The sequence below is a fragment of the Marmota monax genome, unplaced genomic scaffold (genome assembly GCF_021218885.2).
Source record: "Marmota monax isolate L192 unplaced genomic scaffold, Marmota_monax_Labrador192_F-V1.1 WCK01_AAM20220418_F8-fsc00528, whole genome shotgun sequence".
Taxonomy (NCBI): Eukaryota; Metazoa; Chordata; class Mammalia; order Rodentia; family Sciuridae; genus Marmota; species Marmota monax.
The window spans coordinates 122,417-143,618 of NW_026694026.1; the positions used below are offsets into that span (position 1 = coordinate 122,417).

The window sequence follows — 21,202 nt, forward strand, 5'->3', positions numbered from 1 at the left end:
TCATAAAAACCTGCTCTGCTGCTGCGCTGAAGTGCTTTCAAAAGGTGACTCTTTATTTGGATAGCCTGTCACCTACTTCTTAGTCAGAAAAGGTTCCAGTTCAGAGAAGTTAATGCAGACAGCATAGAAGCATCAGATGAAAACATTCTCCCTCCAACACTAGAGGAAGCTTTAGTACCTGAAATTGGAAACACCGGCCCAAAGGCCTTTTCACAATCAACCTGTTTTTGCAGTACTAAGGGAGTCCGGGGAAGTCTTTGGTGATGATCAGACATCATTCATTTGCTTCTCCTAACAAGGAAGAAGACAGGGATTTTTGCGACTTTCCCTGAGTTAGGGAAGGAAGAAGAGGAGTGAGAGTTGGGGCTGGAAGAGCTAAGGGTTCCCTGAAAGGACCTAGGAGACGTGAGAAAACCCACAGGCTTGAAGTCAGACCCACAGAGTCGCAAGGTGAGAAAGAACCTTCTATGGTTGCACGTTCTTCTGCACAGGAATATCTTCCACAAGCATAAATAAGCAGGACAGGGAAGTATCCTAGCTGGAACACCCTTCCTAGGCCCAGTTGTCACTTGCTGAAGATCCAAACTGGAACTCAGGCCATTTTAAACACATAGTATCCATGATGACCTCAAATGCATTAAATTGCACGAATCACCGAAACCCAACATTCCATTCAATTTTTTAGAAAAATTGTGAACAAGAACAAATTCTTTATCTTTCAGTTACACTCCAATCAGCGAGCAGACGTAATGGATGTCCAAGCAGAAGCCTAAACACAGACAGACAAAGAAAAGGACGTAATCGTGAAAGCATTTAAGTCAGGAAGAGAATGTGGGATGGCCAAAGGGGACTGGCTTCATCAGAGGCCAGGACATCTCCATCTGTGAGGGCTCTCTGCTTCATAAGTGGCACCCTTTTGCTGTGTCCCCACAGGTGGAAGAGGCGAGGGAGCTGGCATCAGCTTCTTTTGTCAGGGCACCAATCCCACTCATGAGGGTGGAGCCCCGGAGACTTTGACATCTGCCCCTGGCTTCATCTCTCACACCTATCACAGTGGATTTCAAACTCCAACATATGAATTTGGGGGTACACCAACATTCAGAACATACCAACCAGTCTCTCTCCCCAAGAAAATGAAATGCCTGACAGTTTCCAGGAAGGGCAAATTTTATTTATTCCCTGTCCCCATGAGTTTCATGCTGTGGAATCATGAAATCGCAGAGATCAAATTGGTGGAAAGACAGTAATGCCCTATGGGTATGTGTCATTTTGATGAGATCCTTTTTTCAGTTTCACTTCATGTGTGCCTCACTGTGATCTTTACAAAAGGAAAGGTATATACCACTGGATAAAATTCAAGATGAGGCTATACTCAATCCTGTAGGAAGTGCTAATATTAATTATACTAACATCTAAAAATAACTGGCAGGTGACATTATCTACCAATGGCTGTTAAATTTTGGAGGTCAAAGAACTTAAAGATAATTGATGCTTTAATCTTTCAAAGAGTAGCACACTGTTTCCATGTTGTTATGCTGCTAAGTACAAACATGGAAAAGCTGACATTTAGGACCAGGTAAGTCGAGGTAAAGATGCCTCACCTATCTCTAAGCAACTAGAGGCATGTAAGCTTGGCTTCTTTTTCCTCCTCTTCCTCTTTCATCTTTGGAAATGACTCTCTGCCTGTAACAAGCTTAAGAGCATCATCACCTTAAGGTAAACTGTGTTAGTTCATCCAACACTATTTCACTAAACTTCGAGGAGACAAGGCCCGGAATAATTGGAATAAGGAGACTGCTCCTTCCAGCACTGAAGCACGTAGTAGTTCAGGGGCAAACTCACCAAATTAGCTCTAAAGATCATCATCCTCTCTCTACCTGGACTGCAAATTATACCATTTTTGAGAAAATGAACAGAAAAATGGAAAAACCTTACTATAATAGTCTCTATCACTTACAAAGACAATTCTTCCTGGCTTTTATGGAAGAAAAAAAAAAGCACTTTACTTCTTGAGCAGAGAAATTATGCCAAATTATATCCACATTCTTTTAAGGAAAGCCCCCTTGATGCAGAAATGATCTGTCTATGAAAGCCATTTGAAATCAAAGGTACAGGCAGTCGCCAATCTACACACACTTGATTTTCCAGAATAGAAACTGGCCCCATTCCTCTTTGCTGCACTCCGTCTGAGGCCTGAAGCAAGCAATTCCACCTGAGACAGACCCAGCCTCCTGTAGCCCCAAGTGCTGCTACACAGCCTCTCCTGTTTTTCTTCTTGCTGTGGCTCTAGAAATCCATTCTCATCTATGCATTCTGCTGTGGACTAAGAGCATGCCAAGAAATTATGGCCACCAGTATCCTTTTAGAACACTGCTCATTTTGTGGGCTTTGTGGATGGGCTTGGAAGCCTAACCAGTATTTAGAGCACCACCGCTTTGGGGCTGCGTCTTCTTCTTTAGAGTCAGTGGACTAAGAAGGATTTTTGGAACACAGCCCTTTGTGGTTACAGACAATCCATATAATCCCACAGCAAACTTTCTCTTTACACCACACAGACCTCTTAAAAGAAACTTCTTAGGCACAAAGTCATGTGTCACGGGCCAAAAAGAGGTGGAACTGGTCGTATACCTAGTTCATTGCTCAATGCATCCTCAAATTTTACATAATGCAAAAGATGCAGAAGTTTCTAATGTCCTGAAAGACAGAGAGGGGTCAGGAAGGATCAAAAATGTTTGACCAAAAAACTCTGACAAAGTGTGGAAGATGGCTTTGCCACTTCTCTACTCACTGTGTGATGTTGGGGGAAATTACCTGGCCCCTCTGAGCCTCATTTTTCTTATCTGTGAACTGTGGATGATACATGCCAAATATATACCTGATAGGAGTGCTACAAGAATTAAATAATGATATTTGCAATAACCATGTAATCCTATGCATGGTACTTAATAGCAGCTCACCAAACAAGAGTGAAACATGAAAACCAATGTTTGAACAAAAATAACTTCTAGAAAGAGAGGTGTCTAGAAGAGGAGTGACTACAAAGGACTAGACTCTCCTATTTCCTTCTCTAAAGCCCTGTTGCTACCATTTGGACCACATCCCACCTCCCAGGCAGCATTTCAGCACATGGTCTATGAAGAATATTGAGCATATTGATTTGTTTTTGAAGGAAGTATAAACTTATACCTCCTCTTTGGAGAGAAATGTGGCAATCCCACTTCAATATTTATTCTGTGGGTATACTAATGTCAAAGGCAAGTCTTGAGGATTTACTATAGTATTGTGCACAAACAAAATACTGAAAACAGTTCCAATGCTTACCAACAGAAGGCTGGTTAAATAAAACCAGCTCATACAACAGACATGTATATAGGCAATAAAAAAAGAATCAAGAGAGCTCTATCTATACTGATATGCCCTGCATATATTTTTAACTTTAAAAAGGGATACAAAATCATGTCACGCTACCATTTCTGGGTGGGGGACTCTCCTTACATACACACACACACACACACACATTCTCTCTCCTCTCTTCAAGGATAGCCAAGAATCTGGCAACAGCGGCGGCTCCAGGAGGGGAAATAAATGGCTACGGACAGGAGAGATGACATTCTTCTCCCCATCACGACTTCTGTACCTTCTGCAGTGTGGAACCATTCACACAGACTAGCCATTAAAAACAAATCTTAAAATAATCAACTACCATGTGAATTTAATTATTTTTCCTTTTCCTCCCTAGAACAGCTTTGTTAGGTTTTTTTGAAGCCTTTTTTTCAATTTATTTCTTTAATTATAAAAGTTAACAAGTTCTGGTTTTAAAAGTAAATCAATATTAAGATGTGTAAGGAAAAGGGTATAATCGTTTTTCCTCATTCCTCCCTTCCTGAGTACCCAGTGTTGATCTGGTGTACGCCCTTCCCGACCTTTCTCCAAATCACTTATATATACCAAAAAAAAAAAAAAAAAAAAAATTTTTTTTTGTTAATTTTTTTTCTTCCAAGTAGACTCATCCCATAAGCATATCCATACCTTTCGTTCATCTGATAGTATGTTATCTGTTATCAAAGCTAGACTGAGAACTGTATTTGTTTTCAATTTCTTTATCCACCTAATCTCCATGTCTTTCTCTTCCTTGCCCCCAACCCCATGTCCCTACAATTTTACACAAATGGACTTGTGTCATACTTTAATTTTTTGAATGGAATTCTGCATGCCTAAACAATCTCAAGTTCTGGGGAGGTGAGTCTACTTGACCCCGCCCCACCCTGTGGTCCTCCCAAGGCTTTCCCACTTGGCTCCAAGGGCTTCCCAGAGTCAGGGAAGGGAAGAAGCCAGTGATTCCGTGAGCAACCTGCAGCTACTGGCTAGACCTTTAAATGCAGGTGGGCTCTGGCCAAGCATGACCTGTGATTTCAGGACAGTGATGTCATGCTGTTTGCATCATGGAATTAAATAATCTAAAAGAAGTCTCTAGATAATCACACATTTGATTAAAACAGAACAGATGTGGCAAGGAAAGCTATCAAGCAAGTAAAGACCTTTAGTTTCACGGTCCTTCCTTCCTCTCCTTTCTTTCAGAGCCAACAGGGAGCAGGGAGCACGTGAGTCTGGGCAGGGATGTAGCTGGGTCTCAGCCACAGCCACTGGCCCTGCCTGCCGTGGGTCTGCAGGCCCAGCGGCCACTCCCTGCCTGCCCTTGGGTGTGAGAGGGAGCAGCTGCAGATGGAGACAGAGTGAACTGCTGGGGGATTAGCGGCTTCTGTGCAAAGCACAGGGATGCCTCCAAGGCCCCTGTGGCGGGAGGTCCAAGAGTCTTAATAGGGAGGAAGGAGTGGACACGGAAGGCGGTTTATTACTAAGCCTATTTCCACCCTACATTTCTTGGTTCTTAGATTTCATCATGGCAAATTTTTGTGGATTCCAAGTACTTATCTCAGTTTGTTGGGCCAGGAGACTAGTGTAGAAACAATCACCTCCCTCCCAAATGTGCTTACAAGTCTCAGGTCCATGGAATGTCTTCACTGTTGCCAGAGATTATGAAAATACAAGTCAATCATCACTGGTTAATTATGCTAGACCTTCCCAATGGGCGTGGGGGCAGCTGTGTTTAAACCTTCCTTTGGTGTTTCTAACAGTACTTGACTTATATCAAAGAAATCCTTCACCCCCAAGCATGTGAACATATTAGTGGATATATTCAGGTTCTCAATTGAGGTTTTAGTAAAACATCAAGCTGATATCAAGCTTAGACTGACAGCCTAGGGACCTAAATGGTAACTTTGGAAACATGTGAAAGAGACAGTTGGGTTCACGCAGCATTAGAACATTTTGACTTAAAGTAGTCTCCCCTTATCTGCGGTTTCAATTTCTTTGGTTTCAGTTACCGGCGGTCCATTGTGGCCCAGAATTATTAAATGGAAAATTCCAGAAATAAAAAAAAATGCAAGTTTTAAACTGCATGCTGTTTTGAGTAGCACAATGAAATCTCTCACTGGCCAGCTTTGATCTGCCAAGGAATGTGAATCATCCCTCGGTCCAGGTAATACATCTGTATATGGGACCTACCCATTAGTGACTTGTGGCTGACGTTGACTGTCACTGTACCACAGTGTTTGTGTTCAAGGACAGATTAACTCAGATACACTGCAGGGCACCTAGGATAAACAGCATGAATAGGGGTTGGCACTGTCTGAGATTTCAGGCATCCACTGGAGGGTCTTGGAATGTACTCCTCACAGATGGGGGGAAAGAAATACTGAATCAGGAATTCTCCAATTCACTTCAGACAAGACGGAAGTTAGCAGAAGGACCATGCAATGCTATCTTCAGGGGGTGCCTGCTTGTTCTACCACCCCTGGCAGTGGGACCCTGGCAATGGCTTTGGTGTCACTGCCAGTCTCTTCATCTCCAGTGCATGCCTTATGGAGTTAAGCACAAGATAAGCACAAGTATTTGGCATGAACTCCCATGATCCCGGCCCCATAACGAGACCGGGGCTGTCTACCCAGCTATAGGAGGTTGGCTCCTCAGTGTGACTGCGACACACAACCCAGGGAGAGAAGCTGAAGCAGGCAGGTCAGGCTACTCCCCAGGGAATTTGAAACTGGGGTGAGAGACAGAATTAGTCTGTGGTGGGCGACTGGAGAGAGGCAGGAGGTGTAGTTGGGATCACGTGTGAGCTGTAGAGCAAGTAGCTCTGAGGGTAGAAAGAAATAGAGCAAGTCCTCGGAGAGAGAGAGGTGGCACTGAGATGTGACCATGCTTGAGGCACAGGGACAGATGGAGGGACAGAGATGGGAGGAGGGAAAGGGGTGGGCCAAGTTTAGGAGATGGACACTGAGGATTCAGATGGGGATGAAGGGGACAAATGACTGACATGAGTCAGGGGCTGAGGTGGAAACAGGGAACTTGGGAGTCAGGGGACTGAGACTGAGACACAGAGAACTCACATGGAGACAAAGGGGACTGAGACTGGGACAGGGGGACCAAGATGGGGAAATCAGATGAAGACAGGGGACCCAAGATGGTAACATAGAGACTAAAATGGAGATGGACAGGGGACTCAAATGGAGACAGGATACCGCAATGGGGACAGGCAGAGAAAGGGCTGAGAGACTGAGATGGAACCAGGGATGTGAGATGGGATGAAGGACCCACAACCAGAATTACAGGACAGAAGGTACCTACGGCCTAGGGGACAGTGGAGACAAATCCTGGATCTGGGGTGGGACAGGGAGAGAATCTGGGAGGAAGCACAGAGACACAGAGCAACCTTCAGTTCCTAGGCACGCAAGAAAGACCCATGGTTTGTTTCTTATTGTTGGGTTCTGGAGTAGGTCTCTCCTTGCCAGAAGCCTGCTTTCCTCCCTTAAATTAGCTCAAAAGCTCTGACTTGACTACAATAATTAATAAGAATCTTTTATTAAGAGTATGCTTTCCTTGCTGGGCACGGTGGCGCACGCCTGTAATCCCAGTGGCTTGGGAGGCTGAGACAGGAGGATAACAGGTCAAAACCAGCCTCAGAAAAAGCGAGGTGCTAAACAACTCAGTGAGGCCCCCGTCTCTAAAGAAAATACAAAATAAGGCTGGGGATGTGGCTCAGTGGTTGAGTGCCCCCGAGTTCAAAACCCAGTACCAAAAAAAAAAGGGAGAGAGAGAGTATGCCTTTCTTTCATTAACTATGTTACTATTTACAAGTTATTATGTGGCCTTAAAAATTACTATTAAACAGCTCTTGAAATCTTGGCTTTAGAATGCATGCCTTTTTCTGTTTCCAAGACTCTTGTCACAAGGCACCGTGATCATTCCCACTGAAGCAGGATGAGCAGAGAGCTGAGCCTTGAGCCTGGGTTCTGACCCTGGGTGTGCCCTGACTCCCTGCAGGTTCCTGACAAACTATGGGTCCTTGGGGCCTGGATCCTCAGCTGTGAAAGGAAGAGACTGGTTGATCTCTAGGGTTGTTTCAGCTTTAAATAGTTTGTGGCAGCTTAAAATACTGTGCAAATGTATTTTCTACTTAATTTTCTAGGCTTCTCAAGTTAAACTCCTCACAAATTCAGCATGAAGTAGAACAATCTCCTAAATAGGACATACAAACATGTCCTTGGCTCTGCCCGGCCACTCTCCCACCCGTTCCCTAATTCTGCCATTGGCACCCAGCGCCGTTTGCCACAAAGTGCCAAATCCAGCCAGAACCAAGAAGATCTGTGAAATTTTTTATGTGTGAAATTTCAATAGATCCATGGCGGCTGTGCTCAGTCTCAGATTTATTTAGCACAGGAGATGGTCAGGGCCAAAAAAAAAAAAAAAAAAAATCTCTCTAGTAAAGCCCATCACAGTGTGGAGGAGATATGCCCATCTCAGTGGGCTTTAAAGAACTTAGCCATGTCGTGCATAATGTATGAGCTGAATGCTCACATAAAAGGCCTGTTACTCTGTTCTTCATCAGGGCAAGTTTCCCTAGAGTGAAGCAAACAAGGGTAACTCATACCAAAAGAGGCGAGATTTAATTTTGCACGTAAGTAAAAGTGCTTTTCAGTTCCCACTTAGCAAAACAGTACCCTCTAGGAGCCCCCAGCTCCATGCCTTTGAATCAGATCTAAATATTTACATGTGGGCAGCTCGGTTCTGACACCTGGCCAGCGGCCTCTCCCAGCCATGCTTTGTGCCTGTTTTTAGGAGAAGTTAGTTAAGAGGCAGGAAAATCCCCTAAGTAAGGTCAACCGCCCCTGGGGCTCAGCAGAGAACAGGATTCCTCAAGGTCAATCTGCTCATCTTCAGTTATTCCAACATCTGTTAGACAGGCAAGCCTGGCTCCCTCCCAGTGCACAGAGTGTTCTAGAGTATTATTCACTCCAGCGAAAGGTGCCCTCCTTCAGACCCAGAGAAGACCCAGTCCCCTTAGAGCCAAGTTTACTGCAATCTCCCCCTGTCCTGGAGATTCTGCAACATAAAGAGCTACTCTCAGGAAGGTGAAAGGGCCAGAGAACCACGTTAGCTTGCTAGGCTGTCACATAAGTGCCACAGACTGGTGGCTTAAAGAACAGACATTTATGGCCTCACAGTTCTGGATGCTGGAAGTGCAAGAGAAGGTGTCTCTGCTGAGCAGGGTTCTTCAGAGGCCTCTCCTTTTGGTTTGAAGAAGGTGTCTTCTCCCAGTATCTTGACCTGTGTGTGTCTGTGTCCCATCTCCTCTTCTCATAAGGAAACTGGTTTTGTTGAATTCAGGCCCACCCTAATCATCTCATTTAACCTTCAATGACCCTATCTCCACGAACAATCCTACTCTAGGGTCCTGGGAATAAGCCTGCAACATATGAACTTCAAGAGGACACGATTCAGCCCATAATAAAGTCAATTAAGAACCTGTTCAAAATGCTCTTCTGTTCTTCTTTGGCTCCTAGGGACTAGGTAATTAACTGCAAGAGGCTCCGAGCTAGATGGAGTCCGAGATGATGTCTAATGGGACCCCTCAATTGACAGCTGAGGCTGAAGCCCACAGGAGTTCAGGGACCTGGCTCTAAATAATTGGCTGAACAGCTGTACCCAAGGGGTTCTGAAAATGGATTGATGTCAATTTCCTACCAACTTCCTTCCTCTAAAGTTAACACATATTCATTGTTTAAAAAACAAACAAAAATCTCTGCAGGAAAGAACAATATAAAATGAAAAATAAGTGTCCCTTTTCCTCTTGACCATGGGGTTATTCTGTAGAATAGCTGCTGCTATCGATTTTGGACACCTTCCAAAAGTACTGCACACACACATAAGTGTATGTAATGTGTGTTTGTGAGCCACACTGCTAGCTACTCATCCAACATCCCCTTGTCTCTTCTATTTTCACGGAACACTGGGATTTCGTGTCACAGAAGTACACAGGCCTAATCAAAATTTTACCTTCAGCAATTCCCTTGAAGGTCTCAGCACCCAGTGTGGGACAGTTCCAGCCAATGAAATCTGAGTACAAGTTGGCTGGGATTTCTGGGAAAATTTTGGCTTTTATGATATAGGAGACTTCATGTTAGAGCTAATATTTTCCTTACTCACATGCCATACATCTTTTTTTTTTTAATACACAGGATATTAGCTTCATTTAACATCCTGCATCTTTCCCAATCAGTATACAGAGGACTGTGCCATTTTAACACTGAACCATATTTTGCCGTGTACATACAGGTGACCATATAACTGCTTCCATTTTTTTCCTATTATAAATGCTTTTATAACAGATATCTGTGCAGTAATTTTTGTGTATCTGCTGGAAAACATCCATAGGGTCACAAGTGGAATTACTGAGCCTAAGGATATGTACCTTTTAAATTCTCATAGATATTGAAGAATGCCCTTTGAAAATGCTCACCAACTATCTATGTGTCAATTTCCTTGGACTCTTCCCAACAAATGGGAATTCTCAAACTCATCATGGTCAATCTCATAGGCAAAAAGAATGAAGTCTCGTTACTGTTTTCATTTGAATTTTTAAACAGAATGAAGTTTAGTATTTTTATGCTCACTTTTAGCAATGAACATTAGCCCAATAACTATCTCATTGTTCATCATTTCCTTTTTGATGTCTAAGATTTATTTCTGCATAAAGAGGAACTAGCTCTCTGTCATACATGCCACAAATATTTTTCCCAAGACATTATTTATCATTTGACTCATTTATAAAATGTTTGCCAAACAGGACCTTTAAATTTGCACACGAATTTGTTCTTTTTGGGAAGTCAAGTCTCTTTTTTTATGGCTTCTTTGTTCTGTGACATGCTTCAAGGGGGAGAAAGGTCTTTGGTCTCCACTACAAGATATACTTAAAGTTTACACATATTCTAATAATCTTTGTGATTCCATTTTTGTCTCGAGAATGAGAAAAGAGCCTCCAGATTTCTTTTTCTTTTTCTTTTTTTTTCCCCCAATTGCTATCCAGTCATCCTAAACACCATTCACTGAACACTGAAGAGTGTATCTCCCCTACGGATCAGGAACACCAGCCACCTTTTCCCATCTGGAGGCCCAGTGTGAAGCAGCAGACATCTGATAGGACTCTGACGTAGGCCCTCTTTACATGGGCATGTCAGTTAATGATGCTGATGAAAATATTCAGGGGAGCTCATAAATCACTTGTTTGGCATACAACCAAGATAATGAATTAGCAGGCTAAAACCTCAGACTTAAAAATGTCTCTCAAAAGGCTGGAACAATAGGAAATGCAGAACAGGTAATGTCTAATAGGATATAGTTAGATCTTACACTTAAATGCAGTGAAATCAAAGGCAACAAATAGAGAATGGGAAATAATAATGTGGGAGGCCAGCACACGTCCAATCTTCTTTGGAATTTGATCAGTAGCTTCATCTTAACAGTTGAGAGCCAAAGTGGTCTCAGATCACCTCAAAAGAAGCAGGTCCACGCTATGTACATGTAGGAATATACCACAGTGAGTTTCACCTTTATGTGTATCTATAAAGCACTATTTAAAGAAAAATACAAATAAATAGAAGGAAAACCAGTATAGAGAAGAAGTGGAAGAGGGGGAGAAGGAGGAGAGGGAAAGGGGAAGTACAGGGGACTGAAGTGGAGCAAATTATATTCTATGCTTATAAGATTATATCAAAATAAATAATATGTATAACTGTAACATACCCAATAATATGCATAACTATAATGTCTAATAAGAATATGTGTTAATTAAAGATAATAATTCCAAGTAATCCCTAGGTTGAAAAATTCCCAGTAAAAACTATAAAATACTTTTAAGTCTGAGATCTCATCCTGCTAATTCATTCTGAGTAATAGAAGAAGGAGGAAGAGGAAGAAGAAGGAAGGGATGGAAGAGGAGAAGAAGTAGGAGGAGGAGGAGTGGAGGAGGAAAAAGAGGAAGGAGGAGGAGAAGTAAGGGAGAAGGAGGAGAAAGAAGGGAAGAGGAGGAGAAAAGAAAGGAGGAGGAGGGAGGAAGAGGAGGAGGAGGAGGAGAAGGAGGAGGAAGAGAAGGATGAGGAGGAGTAGAAGGAGGAGGAGGAGGTCATCCAGACTTTAACAGAAAAGAGGGAATACCCATGCCTTACTTTACACTGCTCCGACTACTACGACCCCTAAATTCTATTCTAGACATTAATGTTTAAGAGAAATATTAACCATACCATTTCCATGAGGATGAAGGCAAATGATAAAGACAACCTAGTATTTTCTAGTTTTTATTGGAAATTTTTCAACCTAGGGATCACTTGGAATCATTATATTTAATTGAAGCATCACATGAAGAAGCAATCTGCGATGTCCATGCCCCACCGAACACTGAAACTCTGGAGGAGGGCCGGCCCATGCCTCTCCATCAGGACATCCCCAGGCCAAGCAGTCTGGCATTAACCAGCCCCTAATAAACAGGAGTTGAAAAGTAAATTGAAAGGACATTTGTTTCTTGAGGTTTCTGAGAGAGGCCATGACAGCCCAGGGGGAAAGCCCTAGATCCTGCCACTCGTGGGGTCTTTCCTTTAGATTAGGCCACACCTCTCCCTCATCCCCCTCTCCCTTGGTCACCTTCCCATCTTCCACACTGCAGCCAGTATCCATCTTTCTAAAATGTGAACCTCTGTCTGCCAATCTCTTAGATTAAACTTTATTCCTTGCACACTGCCTACCAGGTCCTTTGTGATGTGGCCCCTGTCTACTTCTGTAGCCCTAAACACTGTAACATAAGCCACTTCTTCAAACTTCTCAGTAACCCCCTCCACAATCATCTCTCCAGGGCCTCAGCAAAGCTCTTCCTCTGTCTGAAATGCTCCTTGTCTTTGTGGCTCTCCCACCACCCCTCCTCCACCCTGTGGGAAGCAGATCCCAACTCAAATCAAAGGTCTCACCAACATCCCAGTCCCAACAGAATCAGCCCCTCCTCTTGTGCCACCTCAGCACCCTGCACATAATTTTCACTGAGCTGTTCCCACTGCGCTATGTGCTACAGTTCATTTATAGATGTTTCTTTTTCTATACTAGACTATGAGTTCTTTGAAAAACAAGGCCCTGTCTTACTGACCTCTGTATTCCCAATGCCTGGCACATTGGCAGTACCAATGGAGAACTGCGAGTAAAAGCAGAATTTAGAGACAAATGTGTTGCAGATCAGTGTGAAAAAGAAACTTGAGTAGAACAATCCACAAAAGGAACAGATTGCCTCTAACGGGGTCACCTTCAGAGATATTCAAAAGCTAGATGGTTTGCTGGGAAAACCAGATAGAAGGTTCTCCACTGTTCAAGTTCCTCAACCTTGAATGTGCACAGGTGTGAACACAGCAATAGGTCTGGGTGGGGAATGAAATTATGCATTTCTAACAGGCTCCTAGAGATGCTGAGCCCCTGATCCAGGGACCACCTTCTGATGGAACAGGAGAATATAGAGGCTCTCATTTCTCCCCAACCCTGAGATCTGTCCATGCAGACAGTATGAGAGGCAGCCTTGAACCTCTGACTTGGGAAGCTGTGAACTAAGGAACAAGCAGCACTCAAGAGTCAAATGTCAGGAAACACCAAATAAAAAGACCTGAGGAAGGAAGGAATGTAAACCCTCCTACAATGAACTGAAAAGTCTGCTTCTCCATTAGCATTGTCCTGAAGCATTCTGACCCTAAGAGTACTAAGTTGTTATTATCAGCCACTGTTTTCATAAGGTATTTGTTTTCCTGTGTTGTTTTGCTTGGCTATCTTAAAACCTGAATCATGGCACAACATATGATTAAAGGAGAAAATCATTTATGGCCCATCAAATATTACAGGTTGTTAGAATTACATGGTACAGGAGTGGGGACTATTCTAGAGTACTCCTGGCCAGTCTTCTCATTGCACAGCAAGAAAACTGAGACCCCAGGCATCAAAGCAGGGGATCAAGATCTCATGCCCTGATTTCTCAGTATATTTGCCCTGTCTTTAAGGTCTAATTACAATCTGTATTAGTCAGCTTAGGCTGCTAAAACAAAATATCACACATTGAGTAAACAACAGAAATGTATTCATTCTCCCACAGTCCAAAGACTGGAAAGTTCAAGGTCAGGGCACCAGCATGGTGGATTTCTGGTGAGGGCCCTGCTCCTGGCTTGCAGATGACCACCTTCCCTGTGTCCTCACAGAGTAGAAGAAGAGAGAAAGCAGCTCTCTGGTGTCTCCTATAAGGATGCTAATTCCATCGAAGTGAGGTGCACCCTTATGACTTCATTCAATCTTAACTACCTCCTTATAGGCCATCTCCAAATACAGTCCCATTGGAGATTAGCCCTTCAACATATGAATTTGTGGGGTAACATAATTCAGTCCATAACAATGTTCAAGTGTGAAAAGAAATATGCTTCAGTTTTTAGAAGTAGAATAATGCATTTGAGAAAGAACTCAAACACACTCTCTAGAACACTACCTGATTTCAAAGTTTATCATGAAGTTACAAAAATCAAGGTAACATGAAAAGACACACAGATCAAAGGGACAGAACAGAGTTCACAAACATATAAATACAAAAATGGTAGACTGATTTTTAATGAAGGAGTTTAGGTGATTCAAAAGGCAAACCAAGGTTTTGTTTTGTTTTGTTTCCAAAATATAGGTGAAATAATTGACTATAGCATATACAAATAATTACTTAAAATAAATCCTATACTTAAATGTAAAAGCCCTAATGACAAAATTTCTAGAAAAGACGTGAAAATGTTAACTTTACTATTGGGGGGGGGGGGTTACTAACTAGGAAAAAAATTGAAAATTGAAACTCTTGCCCTTCAGAAGACAGTAGTTAAGAAAACAAGAAGGCGAGCCACCAGCTACGAGGAAATATTTATAAACCAGATATCTGGCAAAATACTTGTATGCTGAATCAATCAATCATTCTATATCTATTTATATATATACACCTTCATATATTTAAAAAAAACCTCTTACAATTAAATAAAACAAACAACCTGGTTTTAACATGAGCAAAAGATTTAGACACACACACACACACACACACCTCCCCCACACACACCCACAAAAATGACCAACAAGCAAGCATATACAAGGATGCTCATTATTCTTCAGGGAAATGCAAATTGAAACCATATTAATACATACAACAGCCACCTTAGAATAGCTCAAATCAAAAAGATTTATAATGATATTTGCCAGTACATTGTTGGTAGGAATGTAATGGAACAACCACTTTGGAAAAGTTGAAGAGTTTCATATAAAGTTAAACAAGCACTTACCATGTGACTCAACACTTCTAATCTTAGAGAAGCATGAATATACATACTGTAGAATTTCTTAAAATGGAATACAATGATAAAAATAAACTACTAATACATGCAACATCATGAATAAATCTCAAAAACATTATGCAGAGTGAAAGAAGACAGACCTGTAGCTCCCCAACTGTGGGTGTACTAACTCACCCTATCCTGGTATCCTCCACAGTGAACTCACATGTATACCACAGGGTATTTTAAATTTTTGAAGGAAACAGCAATTGCTAACAACTTCTAATGAGCTCTCTAGATCTAATGGAATTACTAGGCACTTAACTGCACCATGTAAAAATTACCGATTCTCTGAGCTGGACACCAAAGAGTGTGTATTATACGAAATCTACTTTGATGAAATTCTAGAACAGACAAACCTAAAGTCACAGTGACAGAAAGCATATCAGAGGTAGTCTGGGGGTGGGGGTGAGAGAAATGGTCCGTATCTTGACTATAATGGTGTCACATCGAAATTTATCAAATGTTTAGGGTAGAGTAAGTTTTTATTACATGTATATTATATCTCAATAAATTTTATTTAAAAATAAAATATCTCCAAAAAAGTTAAGCTAAAAAAAAAATCCTCTCCTATGGGCCCTAAGCATTATCCTGGGTTGGTAAGTACCCAAAACAGGAGCTATGCGACCAGCTTTACGTAGCTGCCCCACAGTGACTAACACAGACTCACAACGGGTACTCAGGAAATGTTTATCATTAATACCCTAATGTTATTCATAGTGAAGATGTTTCCACAAGGAAATTAAAGCTGAATTCCAAACTTGCTCTATAATCATCTTTTTATGAGAACAAATTTTATTTCAGCAATTCAATTTTCAGCATTTTTAAGTATTTATAAAACTCTTCTTCCTTACTCCCTGAGGAGTCTAGTCACTGAATAAGGTTCCAAATTAAAATTTTAAAAGATTCCTTAGTCCTCTAGTAATATTTGGAGCCTCATAACACCCCAGTGAAGAGCCAACATTCAGACACAATTCTCAGGAAACATGTACTAGACTAAAATTTTCCTGGCCGCCTACAATTATTTAGAACAGGGGTCAACAAAATACAGCCTGCTGTCTGCTCTTGTAAATAAAGTTTTATTGGAACAAAGTCATAGCCAGTCATTTACATATTATTTATGGCTATTTTCCAAGATGGTACAACTCTTTCCAACTCTGCCACCACCACAGAGATAGGTAGTTGCCACAGAGCCCATGGCCTGTGAAGCTAAAAATATTCATTATTTGGTCCTTCACAGTTAAAGTTTGCTGAACCTTGATCTATACTGTATCTGGCCCAAAACAACATAAGGAGGCATGCAAGACTGAGAAGAAAATATAGGAGAAAACCAAACAACTGAAGTGTTTATTTTCAAACAAAACTAAGTTGGGGCTGGGGATGTGGCTCAAGCGGTAGCGCGCTCGCCTGGCATGCGTGCGGCCTGGGTTCGATCCTCAGCACCACATACAAACAAAGATGTTGTGTCCGCCGAGAAATTAAAAAATAAATAAATAAAATATTAAAAAAAAAAAAAAACTAAGTGATTACATGCAGGCTATGATACGGGAGGAAAACTGATTATTTCAAATGCAATTTTCAGGCAACTCGGTTGCTTTGAAAATTTGGGGAAAATGTGTGTCTTGCATCTAGATTGTAAGGCACTCAGAAACTAGCTTCTGAGTTGTGAATATCAATTAGTCTACATTTCTTAGGAAAAAATATTTAGCTTTCCTTCTTAAACACTTCCTGGGTGTCTCAACCCACCTGACCAAGAATTCAAGGTCACCACAGAACAAAGTCGAGATGGCTTTCTTTTGTCCCCCTTCTCTTCACATGGATGCTATTGGGCAAGTGTCCTCCACAGGCGCACGTGTTAAAGACTTGGTCGCCAGCCCATGGCACTATTTGGAGGTAGTGAAATCTTTATGAGGTAGGCATTGGGGGCATGTTCTTGAAGTGGATATGGGAACCCTGGCTGCTTCCTCTCTCTGCTTCCTGGCTGCCAAGAGCTGAGCGGCTTCCTCCACTACACACTCTCACCATGATGTACTGCCTCACCTCAGCCCCCAAAGCAAGGACCCAATGGATCGGATCGTGGGCTGAAATCTCTAAAACTGTGAGACAGACTATGTTTTTCCTCTTCTATGTTGATTAGCTCAGGTCTTTGGTTATAGCAATGGAAAGCTGGCAAACAACGGATCTGAAAACTCCAATACCTTCTCCCATCTAATTTCACCTGTTTTTTCTTTTTTTGTTAACCACCTTTTCTTCTTTCCTATTTTCCCCATAGTATTCGTCATTTCATTTTTTATTAAAGAGAGCCATCCTTATATACATATATGGAAGTCTGTTTATTAGATATAGTGATCAAAACATAGTTCAATGTTAAAAAAAAAAAGTTTGAGGGGCTGGGGATGTGGCTCAAGCGGTAGCACGCTCGCCTAGCATGCGTGCGGCCCGGGTTTGATCCTCAGCACCACATACAAACAAAGATGTTGTGTCTGCCGAAAATTTAAAAATAAATATTAAAATATTCTCTCTCTCCCCCTCCCCCCCCCCCCCCCCCCCCGCCCGTCTCTCTTTAAAAAAAAAAAAAGTTTGAGTATTTTTGTATAAGCTGCTCTGGGTTAGGGAGAACAGTGAGGGACCTAGTGACTTTGATGAAACATGATAAAGTAACTAAACTCAGTATCTACAAATATTCATTTAGCACGTGGAATGCAGACTGTTATAAATTTGTACTTGGCAGTTCGATGCTCATATCACTACAGTTCTTAAATGATGATACAAATGTGCTCCTAAATTGAACAAGCTCTTTGTATATTCTCGGAGCAGAATAACAAAAAAGTGATCTTGCTAGACTTCCAAGTTGAAAGATTCTAAAAGGCAATGTAGCAGAGGTCTTAGATAGGCATTCCTCCAAAGAGGACTCACCAATAAACATATGAAAGGATGTTCAATGCAACTTCCCATTGAAAAAATACAAATGAGATATCACCTCACATCCACTGAGGTGGCCATTATCAAAATACACAACAAACAGAAAATAACACCTGATAAGGATGTGAAGAAAATGGATCCCTTATTCACTTCTGGTGAGAATGTCAAATGGTGTAGCAAGATGGAAAAGAGAATGGTGGTTCTTCAAAAAATTAATAGAATTCAGCAACTCCACTTCTGGGTATATACTCAGAAGATTGAAATCAGGGTCTCAAAAACACACCCATGTTCATTCACAATAGCAAACATGTGGAAGCAACCCAGTGTCCACCAATGGGTGAAAGGGTGAATAAAATGTAATGTGTGCACACAGTGGAATATTAGCCATAAAAAGGAAATTATGACATTTGCTACAACACAGATGAACCTTGCAGACATTATGCTAAGTGAAATAAGCTAGTCACAAAAAGACAATTACTGCACGATTACACTTCTACATGGTACCTAACGTCATCAAATTCATAGATAGAAGGTAGAGAATGATGGTTGTTCAATGTGTATAGTGTTTTGGTTTTGGAAGATGAAGAATTCTGGAGATGGATAGTGGTGATGATTGAAAACAATATGAACATACTTAATACCACTGAACAGTATACTTAAAATTGTTTTGCATTTCACCTTAATAAAAAAATAAAAAATAAAATGAAAGAAATGCCACAAGACTTACATCCCGAATACATACAGAATAAACCACAATTTAAAAAATTACCACAATAAAAATACTAATAACCCTCTAAAAAATATGCAAAGGCTTAAAGGAACATTTCACAAAGGAAGACACGTAGTCAATACACATGTGAAAAGACGCTCAACATCTTTAGACAACAAAAAAGTACAGATTAAAACCACACACCCACTAGAATGATGAAAAAGAAAAAGATATCACCAAGTCTTGATCGCAGTGCTGCTGGACTTCTCTCCTACATTGCTGGGGGCTGGGGGGGGGGGAGATGAAACAGTTCTGCAGTTTCTTATACAGTTAAACCTGTACTTACTATATGACACAGCAATTCCACTCCTAGATACCTACCAAGAGAAATGATAGCAGAGGTCTGATACCCAAAGACTTACACATGAATGTTAGATGTCTATCAGCAAGTGAATGCATCAACACACTGTGGTGTGTCCTGCAATGGAAGGACAAATACTATGTACTATATAGACAACACCAAGGATGAACCCGAGAACATTACACTAAGTACAAAGACCTGCAGAAGACTGTCCTTTGTGGTTCCGTGCATACGAAGCTCTAGAAAAGGCAGATCTAGTTTCTGATGATAAAAAGTCCATTGTGACTGCCTAGACTGGAATGAGAAGACTCACTGGGAAGGAGTGATGGTAATCACTCTTGGGAGTGATGGTAATGCTCTGCGATGTTGATTGTGGTGGTCGTTATACATGTTTATAAATTTATCACAACCCCCTGAAGAGTATAATATATATATATATATATATATATATATATATATATATATATATATGCATTTTATGAAGTATATAAATTATAACTCAATAAAAAGTTTAAAATTATCTGGCTGGGTGTTTGAACAACAACAACAAAATGTTAACAAGCAAATCAGGATGCCCTTCTGTCCTTCATCTCCCACCTTCTAAAAACCTCATTAGGTAGGAGTTCAGGGACTCCAAGATGGAGGAGGAGGGTGCAAGAAAAAATGCCACTGGAAGACAAGGCAGGGAGATGGGTCATCATGTCCCTGTTTACGATATGTCCCATTACCACGACAGCTCCCGCCATTGAGGACTAATGGCCCACAAGAACCCCCCCCCCCACAGGTTTGGTATTCTAAAATAACCAAGGGGGTAAAGTGGACAGCATTCTAATTAGGTTTTCTAAAGTAACCAACAGGGGAAAATTGGACACTGTACTAACCAGGTGTTATAAGGTAACCAATGGGAACAAATGGAGTAAGGTCTTCAATCAGGTCTGTGTAGGGAAGAGACCACCTCACATACAAGATGCTAATTTCCAGATATGGCGTCTTGCGCCTCTTTCTTGCTTGGCCCACTCACAGAGTGCTACTTCCACCTTCACCTTCGATAAATCTGCACTTTGCCTGTCACTTCTGTGTCTTGCTATATTCTTTGGGACACCAAGAACTTGGACCCCTACTGGACACCCTGATGGTAACAACCTCACATATAACTCCATACAATATCATTGTTCTCTTTTTCTCCTCCTCAATGTGTCATTTTCATATTTCAGGGATTTTCCTCTGATCGCACCGAATGCAAATTAAACAAAAGAAAGTAACATTATTTATGATACATATAGGATTTGTTTGATGCTTAACTGTGAAAGACTGAGAAAGACTGATTTCAATTTGATTACGAGTTGCTACTTAAAAAGACAAATGCTATTAAGAAATGAGAATAATATTGACAAACTAGAGCACTAAAATTCATGAGACCAATAAACCTATTTCCTGCAGAAGATATTTGTTTTGGATACTAATTGGTATTATATTCTTTCCACTCTAGAAAATTAAACCTGAAGAAAAGAGAATATAAAGAAATCAGGACTGTAAGTTTAAAGGAATTGATGCAAAAAATTGAGAAAGAAAAAAAAAGTTTCTTTTCAACTCTGGTCCAACATCAGTAATTTAAAGAATTGTGAAGAAAATGTGGCATTAGTGTGTAAGCCCCGGCAAACTGTAGAGAGCTATACACTTGAAAACTTCCACCATCAATGAGGCAGGATGTCCCTGTGACATGGTATCCCAGAAAGAACACTGAGCTAGAAATCAGATATTCTAGTTATGGTCCCGACTCTAAAGATGAAGAACTGAATTACGTTGGGCAAGCAAGCTAGTCACTTGTCTTAAAACCTGTTTTTTTTTTTTTCCCTGTCAATCAATGCCCATCACATTGCTCTGCAGCTCTGCCTGAGGACTGCACATGAACTATTAAAATCATCAAGCCTCTCTCAATTCAAGACAATCTCACTTATTCTTACAAATCTGGTACAAACAACTTAATACATTATTGATTATACATATCAGTGGAAAACTGTCCTGATATTCTTCTAAAAGACGCCCATGTTATAATAATCACATGGTTGAATCCCATTGTTCCTAAGAAGTAAAGAACATCTCATTTCATGTAGTATTGAAGTAGATCTGGTGCCTAGGATGACTGGACAACAAATGAGTTTTGATGTCTACTCAAAGTACAACAACCAGAAAGCCCCCAAGTGTCTGGATGTATTTCACTGAGCTCTAGTAAATGAATGAAAGAACAGATATGTGTATATACAGTGTAATGTGACATTTTAAAGGTTTGTTGTTCACCAAAACATACATCCCAGTGCCAACCGTCAACTTCTCCATCACTAGGAGACTCCAGGGATGCAAACGACGGCTCACCACTGTCTGCACCCTCTCATTCACATCTCCAGCACTGGGCAGCTGAGCTGCTGCTGGTGACCCAGG

General features: G+C 41.3%; 1 protein-coding gene across 2 annotated transcripts in view; it reads right to left on the bottom strand.

Annotated features, from left to right (window-relative positions):
- The window catches only part of LOC124106454 (malignant fibrous histiocytoma-amplified sequence 1), a 94,368-nt gene that overhangs the window by 23,867 nt on the left and 49,299 nt on the right, over nt 1-21,202 (bottom strand). The gene's annotated exons all lie outside the window — the stretch shown is intronic.